Raw genomic sequence first — 19024 nt, forward strand, 5'->3', positions numbered from 1 at the left:
GAGTTTGTTGGCACTTTTGGTGGTTACCGGCACCATTTGCGGTGGTTTTTATTCCGACTTTTCGCGCACCTCAAATTCGATGCAATGCTGTCCCGTTTTTAATGTTAATGTTAATGTTCCAATGCTTATTTGGATTGCTATTCTTAGTAATTTACTTTTGATTTAATTTGTGGAGAGGATACTTGATTCTGTTCATGCTTCCTTGTTATTACTAATGTGTTTGTTGACTTGTGCAAGGCATTTCCAGAGAGCTTTAGATTATTTATTTCGATTGAAAAACATTTGCATTCCACTTCATATGTGGATTCGATTTCAATTCCGATGCGATTTTGTATCATTCCATGAGATATATATTGCTTATGTTTTATCAGGATTTATGTTTCTATGCAAGTTTATTGTGGGATATTCGGATGTATTCGATATGTTCCGATTGTGATTTACTTTCACATCGAGGATGCTTTAATGCATATGTCACACGATTAGACTTCTGACTTTTGTTGTTGTTGATGCTAGCTTGCACAAAGTTTTCCAGGTTTCTCTGCTTTGCTTACTTATTATGGATTTTATAAGTTTGGTACATTGCTCATCCTTTTATGATTCCGCATTTTACCGCTTTCTTTGCCATGAGAAGTAGGACTAGATGTGAATGATTGGGATTCCTTACTTTAGATGGACAATGCTGCTACGTGTTTACATTTTTTCCAAAGACCTCAAAGAAGGCGTCCCATTCCCCATTGATAATTCCTCAAAAAAGGCAAGTGGAAAGGGCCCAAAATCGGCCCCCACCTTTCAAGTCCTAGGTCGTTCTTAGCTCGCGCCATGCGTTGTTGCTTCGAACAAGCGCGCTCTTGTTATCGAGTTAGTCAAGTGGAAAAGGGCCAGAAATTGATACTCCACAATTTGTCTTTAGCTCGCATTGGTCGAGGTTGATGCTACGATGTGATTTCATTCCCTACTCTTCTTGCCGTGATGACATGATATCATGGTTAAGAGCTTTATACCCCATTTTGATTAACTTGATGACTCGATAGCTTTGTTAAGCTACTCCTCTGTCCTACCTTGATGGCGAATATCATGGTTAGGTGTGTGCTACTTGAGTGAGTGGATACTCCTCAAGCTCTATGGATTTATTTTCTTGACTTGGTCAAGTGCTTGTTTGCTTGTAATGTTTACTTGATTGTGATTCCTGTTCACATATCTTTCACATGTATTCTTGTTACATGTTTGCCTTGCTTGTTGGCATTTCCATGCATGTAGTCCTGTTACGTGTATGTTTACTTGATTGTGATTCGTGTTCACATATCTTTCACATGTATTCCTGTTACATGTTTGCCTTGCTTGTTGGCATTTCCATGCATGTATTCCTGTTACGTGTATGTTTACCTGATTGTGATTCTTGTTCACATATCTTTCACATGTATTCCTATTACATGTTTTTACTTGTGATTCCTGTTCACATGCTTATTTGTGATTCCTGTTCACATGCCTTATTTGTAATTCCTGTTCACATGCTTACTTGTGATTCCTGTTCACATGTTTTTATCTATGATTCTTGTTCACATGCTTACTTATGATGCCTGTTCACATGCTTATTTATGATTCCTGTTCACTTGTTTATCTGCGATTCCTATTCGCATGTTTTATCTACGATACCTGTTCACATGTTCTATCTGTGACGCATGTTCACATATCTTTCACATGTATTCCTATTACATGTTTTTATATGTGATTCTTGTTCACATGTTTTATCTGTTATTCATGTTAACGTGTTTTCTTATTGATTGTTTAAGTATTTGTGGCGTTGCTTGTTCGATCGCATGTTCCCTTAGGTGCTTGATTCCGTCTCGCTGGGAGACGTGGATTAATATAGACCTTAGGTAGAAATAGAAAGTAGTTAGCAAAACTCTGACACTCTGATTTCTCCATTGCATGTTGGAGGTATGTAGGCATAGAGTTCGAAAAACTCTAGCGAACGGTTTAAATTATTAACCTAGTTTTTTCTTTCATTGCATGTTCCCTTAGCATTAAGCTTTAGATTCATAGATACACCCTTAGATTAGAAACTAACAAGAGCGGATCATGTGGAGTGCCACAGACGTGAGGGGTGTTCATACTTTCCCCTTGCGTAACCAACACCCTTACCCTTTCTCTTAGTCGTGAGACCTTGCTTTTTCCCTTTTAGGTTTTCTTTTGTATTTTTCTTTCCCTCCTCGTGGGATAAATAAATACTCGAAGGAGACTTCATTGTTTTTGATGAGTTTTCCAGTTGCTTCAATCCTACACCAGAACATCCTAACAGCTCAGACGATTTTTTTATCATTGAAAGATTTGATTGAAAAATATGAGAATCTGGAATATTCAGATACTGATTATAGGCGTAGGCAATCAAGGATTGTTTAGGACAAATGCAGACTAGTCTCTGATTTAAAAAAAAAACTTTGATATTCATTTTAGAAAACTAAGATTTGATTTTATTTTATTTGTTCCTATTTGTGAAAAGATCTTGTAGTTGTTTTAAAAAAGGAGAAGAATGGATTTATTTAAAGTCCAAGCCCATAATGCAAGAGTCTATAAAAAGGAAATTGGGAAACCTAGTTTTGCAAGCATCCATACAAGGGAAACTGTGGGTGCAATAAGGGTTGTTATTTTGGGAGTCTCTCGTGTTTTGGTGTGTTCTTTTCTTTTGTGTCACTCATTTATCTTCTGATACATTGAGGTGGACGTATGTTCTCACTCTTGAAGCTTTTAAGCAAGAGAGCTGAGTATTGTTCTTAATCAAAGCTTTTAAGCAAGATCAAATATTGTTCTTAGTTAGGGTGAACTAAGTGTTTTTATTGGAAAGTGTAATCTTTCTATTTGGGTTCCTTTGGTCACAGGGTGTGTGACTATTATTTATCATTGCGGTGATTGGAGGTGGGATGTCAACTTCCTAGGTCTAGATGTAACGCCCGGAAAATAAGTATATGCTTAATTTGGACGTTTGTGACATCTATTGGAATTTTACCGTTTTTGGAGTCGTTTCAGTCGGTATTAGTTCGGGATGGCGGACTAATATTTAATTGAAGATTTTCATATTTTTGGTACTAGAAATATCATTAAGGTAATATTCCGCGTTTTGGGGCGTTTGAACGATATTTGAGCGTAGGGGCATTTTGGTCATTTCCGCGGGATAAATATTTTCCTTATAAGAAGGAGATATTTGTGAGAAAGGAAAGAGGATGGAAAGAAAAAGGAAAGAAAGAAGAGAAGAGAGGAAGAAGAAGAGCAAAGAGGAAAAACAAGAGAAAGTGGAGGATTCTCAACCGAATCGATTGCCGATCGTCACAATAGCAAGGTAAGGGGGTGAATCTAATTTATCTTGGATGTATGATTCTTATAATTTTGTTCTTGTTTTTGTTCTTGTTCTTCTTGTTCCAATTTCCACAATTTTCTTGTGTGGTCTTTGTTTGATCTAAGTTTGTTTGAGAATGATTGTATGATGATTAAATGATATCCTTGTTGTGTTATGGTGATTGATCATGTTTGTTTTCCTTTTCCATGGCTTGATTGAGTTTGAATAAAAAGTTAGGTTTTGAGATAGATTGATGAATCAACCATGAAAAGTTTGATGTTAGGTTGTTTCTATGGTTTGTATGTGTTGTATTGGTGTTATAATGATGTTTTGAAGTGGTTTTGGTGGGTATAAGAGGGTTGGAACCGTTTTGGTTTGTTCTGGTTTTTTCTGGGTTTACGCAGGTCCGCTGAGCGGAGGTGGGTCCGCTGAGCGGAGGTTCTTTTGCAGAAAAATCTCTGCGAAGGTCCGCTGAGCGGAGCTGAAGCGGACAACAGCATTTTCTGTTTTTCCAAAACTTTGAAACTTCGTAACTCTTGAACCGTAACTCCGATTTTGTCGCCGTTCGAAGTGTTAGGAAGCTAGTTGGATGTTCTATATGATAGTATAGGCTTGGTTAGCTTGTTATTAATTAGTTATGAGGTGTTGTTGATGAAAACACATAATTGTTTATATACGCGATATGATTGGTAAATAATCCTAGTGCTTGGTGGTAATTGTTAATGATGTAGGATGTAGTAGTGGTTGGTTGATTTTCATAAATGGTTTTGTGAACTAGTGCATGATAAATCATGATGATGTGTTGTGTGAATGTTATCGTATTGGTACGAGGTATGTGATTAGTTGTCGATAACATGAGATCATGTTCATATGTGTTATGCATTAATGAATGTTCATTCTTGATATGTGACAATGTTTGGTTGTTTGTTATTAACATGATGTGTGGCCTTATGGCAAGTAATTGTTGTTATGAGAATGATGTATTATCATTGTTGAATTGTTGTTATTATAACTTGTTGTTGATGTATTGATGGAGTGGTGGGCCAATGGCCAATATTAATTAATGAGATGCAATTATGCGATCATTTATGCCGATGTGGCTAGTATGTTTTGACGGTGAATGTGTGCTGTGTGCTTATTAATGCCTGTGTGGTAATTATGGTGTGATATAATTGATAACGATGTTATTAATTGGTGATGTATCCTTTTGGATAGAATATAAACGGTGTAACGTGAGTATGTGACCGTGTTATATTGTTGATGATGTTGTTGTCGTGTAATAGAGTCATATATTTGCACAGCATAACATTTCATTACGTTAATGGCGCAATGCTATTAACAGGTGGCCTGAATTGGCAATTATTACCAGTGGGGGCTTAATGCTCGGTAAAAAGGTGTATTTGCCAGAGTGGCAAGAGGTCATCAGTGGGGGCTAAATGCTCGATGACATTTAGTCGTAGCTTACTGCTCGACAAAGGTGTATTTTCCTGAGGGAAAGAAGTCCCAGCATAATGCTCGGCAAAGGTGTATTTGTCATAATGACAAGGAGGAGTTTTACTCCGGATTTGGTACCACATGCATATGCATAGTCGAGTCTCATTCATCATTGTCTGTCTGTATAATTTATGTTATCATTCATGTGTCACATTACTTATATATTGATTGTGGTTGACTTAGTGAATTACTTTGTTGTATGATTCTTGATGATACTTGTTGGCATTACTATAATTGTCATGCTTTCATTATGAATTATATTCTCACCCTTCTGCTGATTTGATGCTTGAGTGGCATCCTGCAGATTAGCCGCTTTGGGAGTCTTTGGAAGAGGTAGTTCTCCAGTTGGTCTTGTCGGTTGCTTTGATACGTAACACCGGGGAGTCGGGAGTCTGTTGTTATTTATTTGTATATGACTCTTTTGAACATGTATATGTGATAACGTGCCATTGTGTATTGTAAACACTTTATTTTGGAAAACTCCTCTTTGAGAGTGAGAGCTATACGTATATATATATATATGTTCATATCTTCCGTGTGTTATGTATCATGATTTGGCAGGTGTGTATGCTTTTGGCATCGGTGATGTCCGTTTGTTTTCAAGGTGTTTGTTTGGTTACTTAGTGTAACATCCTAATCGTGTTGTATGAAATTTTAATACTCTGATATTTTCTTGCCTAAATGCTTTGGGTAGAATTGGGGTGTTACATTAGTGGTATCAGAGCAGGTCGGTCTGTCCGGCCAGTGTTGTCTAATGTTGTTTAATTCCTCAGTACGTGATAAGTGTGTGGAGCACTGTCAGTACTTATTGTGCCTCTAGCCGGTTGTGTGCAGGAGTGGTTTGAAGCTAAGTGGGGGAGAAGATATGCTTCTCGGATATGTTTCAGTTGCAAGATGTTAGTATGCTACTGAGGGCAGCAGTACTAGTGTTGTTGGAATTTGTTGTTTTCTGAAGTGAAGGCGACTTGGACTTAAGACTTTGGTTGTTAATCAAGTTGGAGTGTCTCGGAGTGGATGTTGGTTATTTCTAAGGAATGGAATTTAGAGAGTTGTGATGCTCTAATGCTACTGATGGACTATGAAGTTGTTGTTTGAGTAGCCTTGTGTGAGGTGTCTTTGTTGGATCAGTGATTTAGGAAAGTATTGTGGTAGACCTGGTTGTAGGAGTTATTGACGTTGTTGGAAATGTTCTGAAACTCGAGTAAGAATTAGGAATATGAAGAGATGAGTAGGATCTCAGGTATTTTGTTTTGAGATATTGTTAGAAGTGTTTTAGTATGTAGCTACAAGACGTCGGGTTGGCTGGTTCAGATAATCTTGGGAGATTTGTGAATTATGGAATCATAGTGCTTCTGTGCTATGAGCAAAAGTTGGAAAAGAATATTATTAATGTTAGTACTGATAGTTTATACTCTATTATGATTGTCGGCTACCTATTGACAAATTGAGGACTTGATCACCCTTAATCTCTTGTTGATAGTAGACGAAATCGTATTGGATGTGATAAGCTTATCTGGCTAGTTTGATAATATTGGAAGTGAATGAGTCGGTGCAAGGTGGTACGACGTTGTTTATGTTGTCGACGACTTTGGATGTTCTTGAGGAATAGCAATTGTGGGAATTATGGATAGTTGCGCATTTGTATAGGTGTTTCTTGAAGGTTTAATTGATTCATCGTCGAAAAGAGGAATTCTGTCTTGGAGTTCTGTTTTGACGGATTTAGTTCCTAGAACTATTGTTGTGTCGAGAGTTCCGTATCGGATGCCAACTTCTGAGTTGGAAGAGTTGAGGAGTCAACTTAAGGATTTTCTTGAGATGAGGTTTGTTCGTTCGAGTGTGTCGCCGTAGGGTGCATGTGTTTTGTTGGCTATGAAGGAAGGTTCTATGAGGCTTTGTGTTAATTTTAGACAATTGAGAAAAGTGACAATTAAGGAAAAGTATCCACTTTCGAGGATTGATATTTTGATGGATCAAGTTGGTTTGAGCTTGTTTGTTTTGCAAGTTTGATTTGAGGTATAGGTATCATCAGTGTGAAGATGATCATGCTAAGTACTTTAGAATTGTTTTGTCCGTGTTGGGAAGAAGAAGTTGTTTGCTAAGTTTCCTTGTATGAGTTTTTGGTTGAGTGAAGTGAATGTTCAAGGGGTAAGTGGAGGTTTATGCTATTATGCGAGTTAAGATTTTTGAAAGGATTTATCTGTCACAAGATTTAGAGTTGGCAGTTGTTATTTCTGTTTGGGAAATTTAAAGGCACTAATTTTTTGGATCTAGATTTGTGTGTACGTGACTACAAGAGTTTGAAGTATTCATTTGATCAGGACGAGTTGAATATGAGAAACCATTGCATACGTCTATGTGGATGATTCGAGTATTGTGATTGTTGAACAGTTGTGAGATTTGAGTTTGGTTCGTAAAGCGACTTCTTCAAGTGTTGAGCTTCATATGTGAAAGCTTACTTATGGTATTCTTGATGAGATTAGAAAAGATCAGAAATCGGATTTGAATGGGTTGATAAGATGACATTTATTAGTCAAAGATAAAGATGGTGATCTTCGGATTGATAAGAACAATGTTATGGGATGTCATGATCAAGGTTGTATTCCTAATGTTCGGATTTGAAAAGAGGACTTTGGATGAAGTGTGTCGTAGTGATTTGAGTATTCATCCTGATGCTACTAAGATGTATCAAGATTTGAGAAGGTCATTTTTAGTGGCAAGGTAATGAAGAAGGATATGAAGGGATTTGTTTATTTGTGTTTGACTTGTCAGGAGTCGTCTGGTTTCATGTAACTGTTATCCATTCCTGAGTAGAAGTGGAATAGTATTTCTATGGATTTTGTTTCTGGTTTTCCGAGGACATCGAGTAATTGTGAGGTGATTTGGGTTATTGTGGATATATTGACGAAATCTGCTCACGTTATTTCGATAAGAATGGATTAACCGATGGAAGTACTGGCGAGTGGTATGTTGATAAAATTGTTTGTTGGTTTGTTTGTTTGCATGGTGTTTCGAAAGGTATTGTTTAGATTGAGATTCGAGGTTTATTTCGGAAATTTTGAGAAGGTTCGCAAAGTACTTTGGGTACGAAGTTGCGTTTGAGTTTGGCGTATCATCCTCAAACGGATGGTCAGACTGAGAGGACGGTTTGGTCACTTAAGGATCTATGAGGGCTTGTGTTGTGAAACAAGGATGTGTTTGGATTAGCTTTTTGCCTTTGATTGGATAATACAAAGACTTTTGTCTGGTGTGCAAGCTGACACAACATATCAAGAGGTTGAGTATGTTAAGAGAGAACAATGAGTTTCTGGTGAATACTAGAAGGAGTTGGAAGTTGGTTATGAAATTGGTAAATCTGCTTGTTGTGGGAAATCAGAGTGCGCATCGGAAGCGTGAAATGACACGGTTCGTATGTGCGTGTGTGAATTGTTAGAGTTCAAATTGTGGACAGTGGATGTGGTAGGAATTATAAGACCACCAGATGTTTTGGTTACATGTTTGACTGCTATGTCTTGGCATGGTTATTTGGATGTTGTGCGACCGGGTTGTTGTCTGTGTCTTGATTATTTCTTGTGTTTTGGTGTTAGTCGATGAGTGCATTGTATGGGCATTGCATCTCGTTGTCGTTGTTGTGTTTTGGTTGTTTGGCTTTTAGCTAGAGTGATTCTTTGTTGGTGCTGATTGTGTCGTTGCTTCCGTAGCTTGATAGTTGGTTAGTCGGATGCGAGAGCGTATCCAGGTTTGTTTGCGTTTGGGATATTTCCGAGGACGAAAATGTTCTAAGTGGGGGAGAGTTGTAACGCCCGGAAAATAAGTATATGCTTAATTTGGACGTTTGTGACATCTATTGGAATTTTACCGTTTTTGGAGTCGTTTCAGTCGGTATTAGTTCGGGATGGCGGACTAATATTTAATTGAAGGTTTTCATATTTTTGGTACTAGAAATATCATTAAGGTAATATTCCGCGTTTTGGGGCGTTTGAACGATATTTGAGCGTAGGGGCATTTTGGTCATTTCCGCGGGATAAATATTTTCCTTATAAGAAGGAGATATTTGTGAGAAAGGAAAGAGGATGGAAAGAAAAAGGAAAGAAGAGAAGAGAAGAGAAGAGAGGAAGAAGAAGAGCAAAGAGGAAAAACAAGAGAAAGTGGAGGATTCTCAACCGAATCGATTGCCGATCGTCACAATAACAAGGTAAGGGGGTAAATCTAATTTATCTTGGATGTATGATTCTTATAGTTTTGTTCTTGTTTTTGTTCTTGTTCTTCTTGTTCCAATTTCCACAATTTTCTTGTGTGGTCTTTGTTTGATCTAAGTTTGTTTGAGAATGATTGTATGATGATTAAATGATATCCTTGTTGTGTTATGGTGATTGATCATGTTTGTTTTCCTTTTCCATGGCTTGATTGAGTTTGAATAAAAAGTTAGGTTTTGAGATAGATTGATGAATCAACCATGAAAAGTTTGATGTTAGGTTGTTTCTATGGTTTGTATGTGTTGTATTGGTGTTATAATGATGTTTTGGAGTGGTTTTGGTGGGTATAAGAGGGTTGGAACCGTTTTGGTTTGTTCTGGTTTTTTCTGGGTTTACGCAGGTCCGCTGAGCGGAGGTGGGTCTGCTGAGCGGAGGTTCTTTTGCAGAAAAATCTCTGCGAAGGTCCGCTGAGCGGAGCTGAAGCGGACAACAGCATTTTCTGTTTTTCCAAAACTTTGAAACTTCGTAACTCTTGAACCGTAACTCCGATTTTGTCGCCGTTCGAAGTGTTAGGAAGCTAGTTGGATGTTCTATATGATAGTATAGGCTTGGTTAGCTTGTTATTAATTAGTTATGAGGTGTTGTTGATGAAAACACATAATTGTTTATATACGCGATATGATTGGTAAATAATCCTAGTGCTTGGTGGTAATTGTTAATGATGTAGGATGTAGTAGTGGTTGGTTGATTTTCATAAATGGTTTTGTGAACTAGTGCATGATAAATCATGATGATGTGTTGTGTGAATGTTATCGTATTGGTACGAGGTATGTGATTAGTTGTCGATAACATGAGATCATGTTCATATGTGTTATGCATTAATGAATGTTCATTCTTGATATGTGACAATGTTTGGTTGTTTGTTATTAACATGATGTGTGGCCTTATGGCAAGTAATTGTTGTTATGAGAATGATGTATTATCATTGTTGAATTGTTGTTATTATAACTTGTTGTTGATGTATTGATGGAGTGGTGGGCCAATGGCCAATATTAATTAATGAGATGCAATTATGCGATCATTTATGCCGATGTGGCTAGTATGTTTTGACGGTGAATGTGTGCTGTGTGCTTATTAATGCCTGTGTGGTAATTATGGTGTGATATAATTGATAACGATGTTATTAATTGGTGATGTATCCTTTTGGATAGAATATAAACAGTGTAACGTGAGTATGTGACCGTGTTATATTGTTGATGATGTTGTTGTCGTGTAATAGAGTCATATATTTGCACAGCATAACATTTCATTACGTTAATGGCGCAATGCTATTAACAGGTGGCCTGAATTGGCAATTATTACCAGTGGGGGCTTAATGCTCGGTAAAAAGGTGTATTTGCCCGAGTGGCAAGAGGTCATCAGTGGGGGCTAAATGCTCGATGACATTTAGTCGTAGCTTACTGCTCGACAAAGGTGTATTTTCCTGAGGGAAAGAAGTCCCAGCATAATGCTCGGCAAAGGTGTATTTGTCATAATGACAAGGAGGAGTTTTACTCCGGATTTGGTACCACATGCATATGCATAGTCGAGTCTCATTCATCATTGTCTGTCTGTATAATTTATGTTATCATTCATGTGTCACATTACTTATATATTGATTGTGGTTGACTTAGTGGATTACTTTGTTGTATGATTCTTGATGATACTTGTTGGCATTACTATAATTGTCATGCTTTCATTATGAATTATATTCTCACCCTTCTGCTGATTTGATGCTTGAGTGGCATCCTGCAGATTAGCCGCTTTGGGAGTCTTTGGAAGAGGTAGTTCTCCAGTTGGTCTTGTCAGTTGCTCTGATACGTAACACCGGGGAGTCGGGAGTCTGTTGTTATTTATTTGTATATGACTCTTTTGAACATGTATATGTGATAACGTGCCATTGTGTATTGTAAACACTTTATTTTGGAAAACTCCTCTTTGAGAGTGAGAGCTATACGTATATATATATGTTCATATCTTCCGTGTGTTATGTATCATGATTTGGCAGGTGTGTATGCTTTTGGCATCGGTGATGTCCGTTTGTTTTCAAGGTGTTTGTTTGGTTACTTAGTGTAACATCCTAATTGTGTTGTATGAAATTTTAATACTCTGATATTTTCTTGCCTAAATGCTTTGGGTAGAAATGGGGTGTTACACTAGATGTCGACTTTGATGGGTCTGTAACGTATAGCCTAAATATAGAACTGCAAGTGCACAATCTATCGAAGTAATATATAAGATTATCGAACCACAGAGACCAATCGTCAATCTATCAACTCTATTGCTAAGGTTCTTATCTAAGGCGGACAAGAATATTGTTGTGAGTGCAGTGCAACAAGGTAAGTGAGCGAAGTGAATAACAGTTTAAAGCGACAGGTTGGAATGTAAATCATGAAATCAGACTATGATCCAGACATGCTTAAATGAAACGACTCACGGGGCAGTATTTTCTATTCGTAGCAAAGAATCAATTTAACGGGAACTTGTAGCTTTTGGCTACTAAGAACCAAATTTACTCTTTAATTTAACTTCCTTTATTGTCACATATAAAGGGTGCCTTCTGCGTTAAAGAGGTAAATCTATTTTTAAGAAATTGATAGTTTTGGCTTAACAGAAAAGTAATTTTGACTTGGAAAGATTAACTTAAAGAGACTCTTAGCTTTTGGCCAAGAGTCAGATTTCAAACCTACAAACGCGTTCGAAAATAGTTTCAAAATCGTTTTCTAAAAAGAGTTAATGATTCCTATTTAACCAACCAAGTCGCTTTCGCTTCTTTTGTTTGGTTAAATAATAATCAAGTCATATCTTTGATATGGACGTCTTTCGATCTTACCCAATAAACTTTCAAACACTATTTGACTTAAGTTAAAAGCAAAACATCCCCAAAGCATTTTCACTAACATGACATTTGAAACACAATCATGATGACAATCATTACTGTCATACCCCAAATTTGTCCTACCCCTTTAATTTCTAACTGGCTTTAGCTTTGCATTCATGTACATCTCTCCATTAGGCCATTTAACATAACTCATGCATTCATTAATCAATAACCTGGCACTGGGATTAAGGATTTTGAGGGCCTATGGCGTCATATTAAGATTGAGGCTTGTATTGAGATTAAAGGCTAATTCTTCTGATGTTTCCAGCAGCGAAGTGTGAAATCGGGATTTAAGGGTTTCCCTATAGGTGACTAGAGGAATTGTGGTTTGATTCTAAGATCATTGAACCATGGCGCATAAGGATAGACTTGAAGAGTGCATCGTGCTTGGGGCATTATTTGTGCTAATAATATGTGAGTTTGGTTTGAACTGATGAATTGAGTAAAAAAGGGGTGTCGTTGAAGAGGTGAGTTTATTGGAATTTGTTCGTTATACTTGAGGCGGACTTAATTTCAAAGGTAATCAGGATGAAATGAAGTTCTCAAAACTTTCGTATGAGATTTCTTGGTGCTTAAAGTTACAAGATTTGAGTTCATCATAATGCGCTTGCAAGCATTCACCATTAAGTCAAGTTCCATTCATTTCATGAAGTCTTTGGTTTGCAAAAGAGATTGAAGTCCTAATTGAAAGTTCACCTTGATTCGGGGCATGATTAGTAAACATGGTTCAAATTTTGTTCATGATTCATTCGAAAATAAGAAAAATACACATGTTACAACGCCCATTTATCATTCAAGTTGAAGCCCACGTCACAATTTATTCAAGGGTCCAAAGGTTTTCATTCATTACAAAAGTCCAACCCATCCATACAAAGCCCATATATTCAAAATCCCATACAAATATACAAATATCCACTACAAAAATTCAGATTCAAATTACATTATATATTCCATCACAAAGCTACACTAAATAGAAGGTTTACACCATATTCCACCACCAATACATGGGAAGTACATTAGAAAAATCTCGGCTTCAGCTTCATCCTTCATGGCACAATTCATGCTTCATCAACGAAAGTGATTCAATGCTTATAACGCGCCGACATCAAGGTCCGTTCCATGATCTTCAAAGCTTTAAAGCTCAATGAGTCACTTCGAGCTTTGTCATGCCATGTGCACTCCGCCAAAATACGGAACCTGCAAAACAATGCATATACACTTACGTCAGACCATGTTTCGGAGCACCATTTGAACCAACTCGAGAGGCCACATCATTGCATCCTTGATTCAGTTCAAAAAACTCAAAAAATATTCATCAAACCAGAACCCCAAAAATAAACTAACAGCAGCATTTGAAATACACAATCAGTCCCTGTACCATATTCAACAAGACCAGCATCCAAACACACCAAAACCATCTGCATCATGAATAAAAACCGATTCTAGCACTTAACCTTGCGACTGAACCAAAAAAGACAATCCCTGCATCACTCAAAAACCAGGCCAAAATCATTATAAACTCGCATCACAATTCATTTTACCATATAACAGAAACTGCCAGCTCTTAACCAATTCTATAACTCCTAACTACTAACAACCTAGTACTACCTAACAGAATGCCAACTACTCATAACCAACTTAAACAGAATATAACAGAATTTCTTAACCTCCTTAACTTCATATAACAGTTCATAACTAACATTTAACAGAATGGGGGAAATAACAGAAACCAGTAGCCATAACTAACCTTGAGAAAACAGATCTTCTTCATCCCTATATAACAGGCTCTCCTTCATATCGCTCGGAATTCTTCACTCTTCCACCTTCTTCATCCACACATCATAACCATTTCTCAATCTTCACTCATCATCATCTTCATCTCTCTCAATCATCTTCTTCATCACTCACGCATCACACATTCATATCCACCATTCACCAATCCTCATTCATCTTCAACTCTCCACCATTCTCATCAACCTCCACCTTCATCAATCATCAATTCTCAAAACTTAAATCATCCTCAACTCCCTCTGCAATCTTCACACTCTTCATCCTCCAACCATAACCAAAAGACCAGAAACGAGTCTCCAATCATCTTCAATCACCAAAGAAAATTCAGAAAAAGAGAGAAGAGAAAACCGGATAACGAAAAAAGAAAATCAGTGGAACTAACCTCTAACCAAATGTAACAAACTTCTGGATTCAATTCTCCAACCTTCAACCTTCATAACACTCTTCAACCTTCTCCAATCAGCTTCAATCTTTCTTCAATCTCAACAACAGAAAAATCTCTTCACGATCTTCAATCTCCTCCATTTGTTCATGGTCCTGCATTCTGCAATCCTCGAAGTATCAACGCGTCTTCATCACGTCATCACCTTCACAACGTCGCAACTTCGCATTGCAATCGACCTACACACAACAACAGCTCATCCACACGAAAAAAAACAAAAGAAGAAGGGGAAGATTCGCAGGGCACTGAACTTAAGAAGAGAACCGAGCTGAGATTGAGTCATAGATCGACGAAGAACTGATCGAGACGGAGAGAAGTGGAATCCGAATCGAATCCGAGAGGAAAGGGATGGAGAATTGAACATCGAGAGGGATGTCGCGCTCGTGTTGGCCGTACTGTGTTTTCACGACGAAGTTTGATCGGAGAAGTTTGTCTATGGCCGCCGTTGTTTCTCGTTGCAAGTGAGGGAAGAGAGGAAGAAGGTTGGTATCCATAACCCTAACCCCTTTCACGTTATTTTGTGATTCAATTTGATTAATTAGGAATTAGGAATATAATAATGTAATTAATTGAATTAATTTGAGTTAATTGGTGTAAGTGGATATTAACATAAGGCTTAGATTCTGATTAACTGAGTTGTTGATCCAAATGCTATAATCATGGATCAATAAACATATCTTGGGCCGTTTTGCTGATCTCACCCCCCTGTTTGGCCCATCGCCATTTTTGGCATCTCACTAAAAATTCTGAAAACAATAATTCTTCTGGGCCCCCCCTGTTTAGGCCCTGCGCTCAGAATTGCTCTCCCCCACTATTTCTGACTTAACACCCCCCTGAGCCCTTTAGTTTCTATTAAATTTTAGGCTTTACTTCATTTCATGGTAATAAAATCAATAAAAAAAAAGTACTAGTTTCTTGATTAGATTTTAGGATTTAATTTTGATTTTAATTGAATTCTACCGTTAAAAAAGACTCATAAAAAATAGTAGGTTTTTAGGTTAATTTTGACATTTAATTCTCTTTCATAAAAATGCCATAAAAATAGTAGTATTTTTTAGTGTAATTTTTACATTGAGGCTTGAATTGTTTTGTGCTAGTTTCATGTTATTTTGTATGATTTTTGTGTGACTTTGTTGATTAGCTTTTGGCCATATTTTTGGCCTTCCTTGTTAACTTTAGAATTGTATAAACAACTTAGAATAGAACAACTTAGAATAGAATTTAGATTTAGTTTCCTATTGCATTCTTTTTCTTTTCAACTCTTTAAAACATTAATAAAAGGAAGATGCGAATCACATTAAGCAAGTGATAGAGAAATGAGTGGGATTCATTCCCTAATCTATTTCTCAATCACTTAGTGGCATAGAAACGAGTGGGATTCATTCCCTAATCTGTTTCTCGGTCACTACTTAATGGGAGAGAAACGAGTGGGATTCATTCCCTAATCCGTTTCTCAAACATTAATTAATGGGAGAGAAATGAGTGAGATTCATTCTCTAATCTGTTTCTCAAACATTACATAATGGGATGGAAGTGAGTGGGATTCATTCCCTAATCTGCTTCTCGATCATTATCCATTTTATGTGATTCGAATCGTGAAGTAAACTCCCCTAAAAAATACCCAACCAAAAACACTTAAAACACCTAACAATGGTTCAGACTAAAGCAAAATAGAGAAAGTGGTGAGTGGCCCGGTATTGGGAACTGTTCATCACTCATCTATCCTAAAAGACACAAACCAAGCATTTCTTTTTCTTTTGCCTCGTTGGCACCTAAGGGCAATGTCATTTCCGTTTGTACGCATCGTAGGTCTTCCCTTATGCAAGAACGTGAACGTTGACTCCGCCCAATTAAAAAACACAAAAACAAACAGAAAATCTTTAGCCGAGCTACGGTAACTCTGATTCCTGAAAAGGATACGTAGGCAGCGGGGTAGGGCCCGTGCGAGTACAATTCTTTATTTTCCCTACATTTTGCATTCATTTCGCATTTAGACATAGACATAGTACACACCCATTAAATAGAAACAAACATAGGTGGATACCATCGAGTACGATGGGCGCGAGGGGTGCTAATACCTTCCCCTCGCGTAACCGACTCCCGCACTTAGATTCTCTGGTCGCAAGACCCTGTTCCTTCCTTTGTTAGGTTTTCTGATATTCCTTTCCCTTATGGGATAAATATATTGGTGGCGACTCTGTTCATTTTTCGCGAGCGTGCGACAGCTGGCGACTCTGCTGGGGATGTGATAGACCTGTGCTGGTCCATCCTTAGCGAGTCGATCCTAGCCTATCCGTTTGTTTGCTTATTCATTGGGTGTGCTATATTTTGTCTATGCGTTGCATTTATTTACTTTATATTTGCATGTCATGATTATTTCCTGCTTGCATATCATATTTACCTTCCCGCATTCTGGACTGGATTTAGGCCCCCATCGGGGTCACATATTTTCTCTGTTTGCAGGTTGGGTGGGATGTTTCTATGAGGTAAAAGGCCCAATACCCAGGCCAGAGTTGACACATAGGATACCTAGGACAGAGTGGATAGTCATGACGCCAACAGAATGTCAGGTTCTGTTGATTGCGATCATGAGACCCACGACCAGTCGAGGTTCAAATGAGATACCGTTGTTGGCATGTATTTGCGACAATGATGGTGTTTCAGGAGAACTGATAACGCTGGAAGCCATTGACCTACCTTGACCTAGATTCACCTGTGAGTGGGGTGGGATATACATGACAGGTACCGTTGGTGACTATTCTGTTCTGTTGGTGACTATTGGTTTTCCTGGTATTCAAAAAGGTCTCGGACCTTTGATCCTGTGACATTTGACCTGTATCAGTTATTCAGAAGTTTGTATGGTGGTTACTAAGATTATATGGACCTTGATCCCATGCCTTTGCATTGCATAACATCATTGTTGTATCCACTCCATTTATGAAAGATCCTAAAGTCTATTTCCAAAAAAAAAGGGAGAAAAAGAAAAAGGAAATAGAAAAGCGAAAAAGAAAAGAAAAGACATTCTATACAAAAAAAAGAGATAAAAAAAAAGAAAGAAAGAAAATGAAAGATTGTGAAAAGACTTTAGGATCTCTCATAAATGAAACATTGCATTCATATTATCATGCATCTCATAGTTCTATCAGAAGCTTATTGGGGTCCTCTTTCAATCCAGATTTCTGCTTCATCAACAAATTTGACTTCCCTACATCCGTATGATACAAGGATTAATCAGAGGATAATCATGGACCGTCTTGAACAAAATCAGGTTGAACTTCGTAAGGACATGGATACTATGGGGGAGAGGATGAACCAACTCTTGGAGACTCTCCATGTTGTTATTCAGGGACAAGAAGAGCTCAGACAAAGTGTTGCTAAGTTGGCTAATGGTACTCCGACCACTGTTGCTAATGGGGGGTCAAAACCTGTGCCTGTGGAAATTCATAACAAGGAGGATTCACGTCATGAGAACGATTCTGAACTTGAAGCTTTCAAGTTCCCGATCGAGGAAAATGAGAGAAAATTCCATCTCCTAGAAGAAAGGTTGAATGCTTTAGAGGGTCGAAGCACCTCCGGTTTAAATGCTATTGATTTGTGCCTAGTGCCCGATATCAAGATTCCCGCTAAGTTCAAAGTCCCCAGTTTTGAGAAATACAAGGGTACCACTTGTCCGATGAGTCACATCAAGGCATTTTGCAACAAGATGGCACCATATGCAGAAAATGATAAGCTTCTCATGCACTTCTTTCAGGATAGCCTAAGTGGGACATCCCTTGAGTGGTATACACGACTTGAACGAACCCATGTCCGCACATGGGATGAATTAGCAGAGGATTTTCTCAAGCATTACAAGTACAACAACGATATGGCTCCTACTAGACTACAACTCCAAAGTTTAACTCAGAAAGTTAATGAGTCTTTCAAAGAGTATGCACAAAGGTGGAGAGAATTAGCTTCCAGAGTCCAACCTCCACTCTTGGAACGAGAGCTTGTAGACATGTTCATGAATACTCTGAAAGATCCTTATCTGAACATGATGATTGGGTGTGCTTCCTCCGAATTCTCAAGTTTGGTTGTCGTAGGAGAACGAATTGAAAACGCCTTAAGGATGGGTAAAATCCAAGACATTGCTATTGTTTCCGAATTCACTGAAGAAGAGAAAAGTGAAACAAATGCAATTTCAGAGAATAGAGAAGAAGAACTCCCTGCCTATCCTCATGTTCATGTTCTTAACTATCACCAAAATTACCAACAACAAGGTCCACGAAGGCCGAGAAGACCACCAAGAAAGATTGACCCGATTCCTATGACCTACAGCCAACTGCTCTCCCATTTACTCAATGAATCTTTGGTCGAACTAAGGGAGGCTAAGCCCCCTCCAACACCGATTCCTCAAGGATATGACTTAAATGCAAAGTGTGAGTACCATTCTGGGACATCTGGACATTCAACTGAGGATTGTAATATTTTGAAACACAAAGTCCAAGATCTCATTAACTCCAAAGCGATATCATTCACTCCAAATGGTCTTCACATAAATTGAAGGGTTCCTGGGGCTCCCGATCGAGGGATAAGCAAGACATACTCTTATCTTGAGCATTGCATCATTCGCACTGCTCGAATCCCTAAAAGCATTACAAATTCCTGGATGACTTCGTCGGAATCTCTTTCCATAGGGTAATCAAAAGTGTTCTACACAATGCTTCTCATTCTCAAAGTTCTGCTTCATATCTCAGTTACATTTTCTCAGAATTTCCTTCTCAATGGCCTTCGCTTGTTAACAGAGACAAAAAGAATATGAGAAACAAATTGATGTGATTCTATTGCCTTGTGCCCATTTGCTTCCCTGTTTG

The sequence above is a fragment of the Vicia villosa genome, linkage group LG5 (assembly GCF_029867415.1).
Source record: "Vicia villosa cultivar HV-30 ecotype Madison, WI linkage group LG5, Vvil1.0, whole genome shotgun sequence".
Lineage (NCBI taxonomy): Eukaryota > Viridiplantae > Streptophyta > Magnoliopsida > Fabales > Fabaceae > Vicia > Vicia villosa.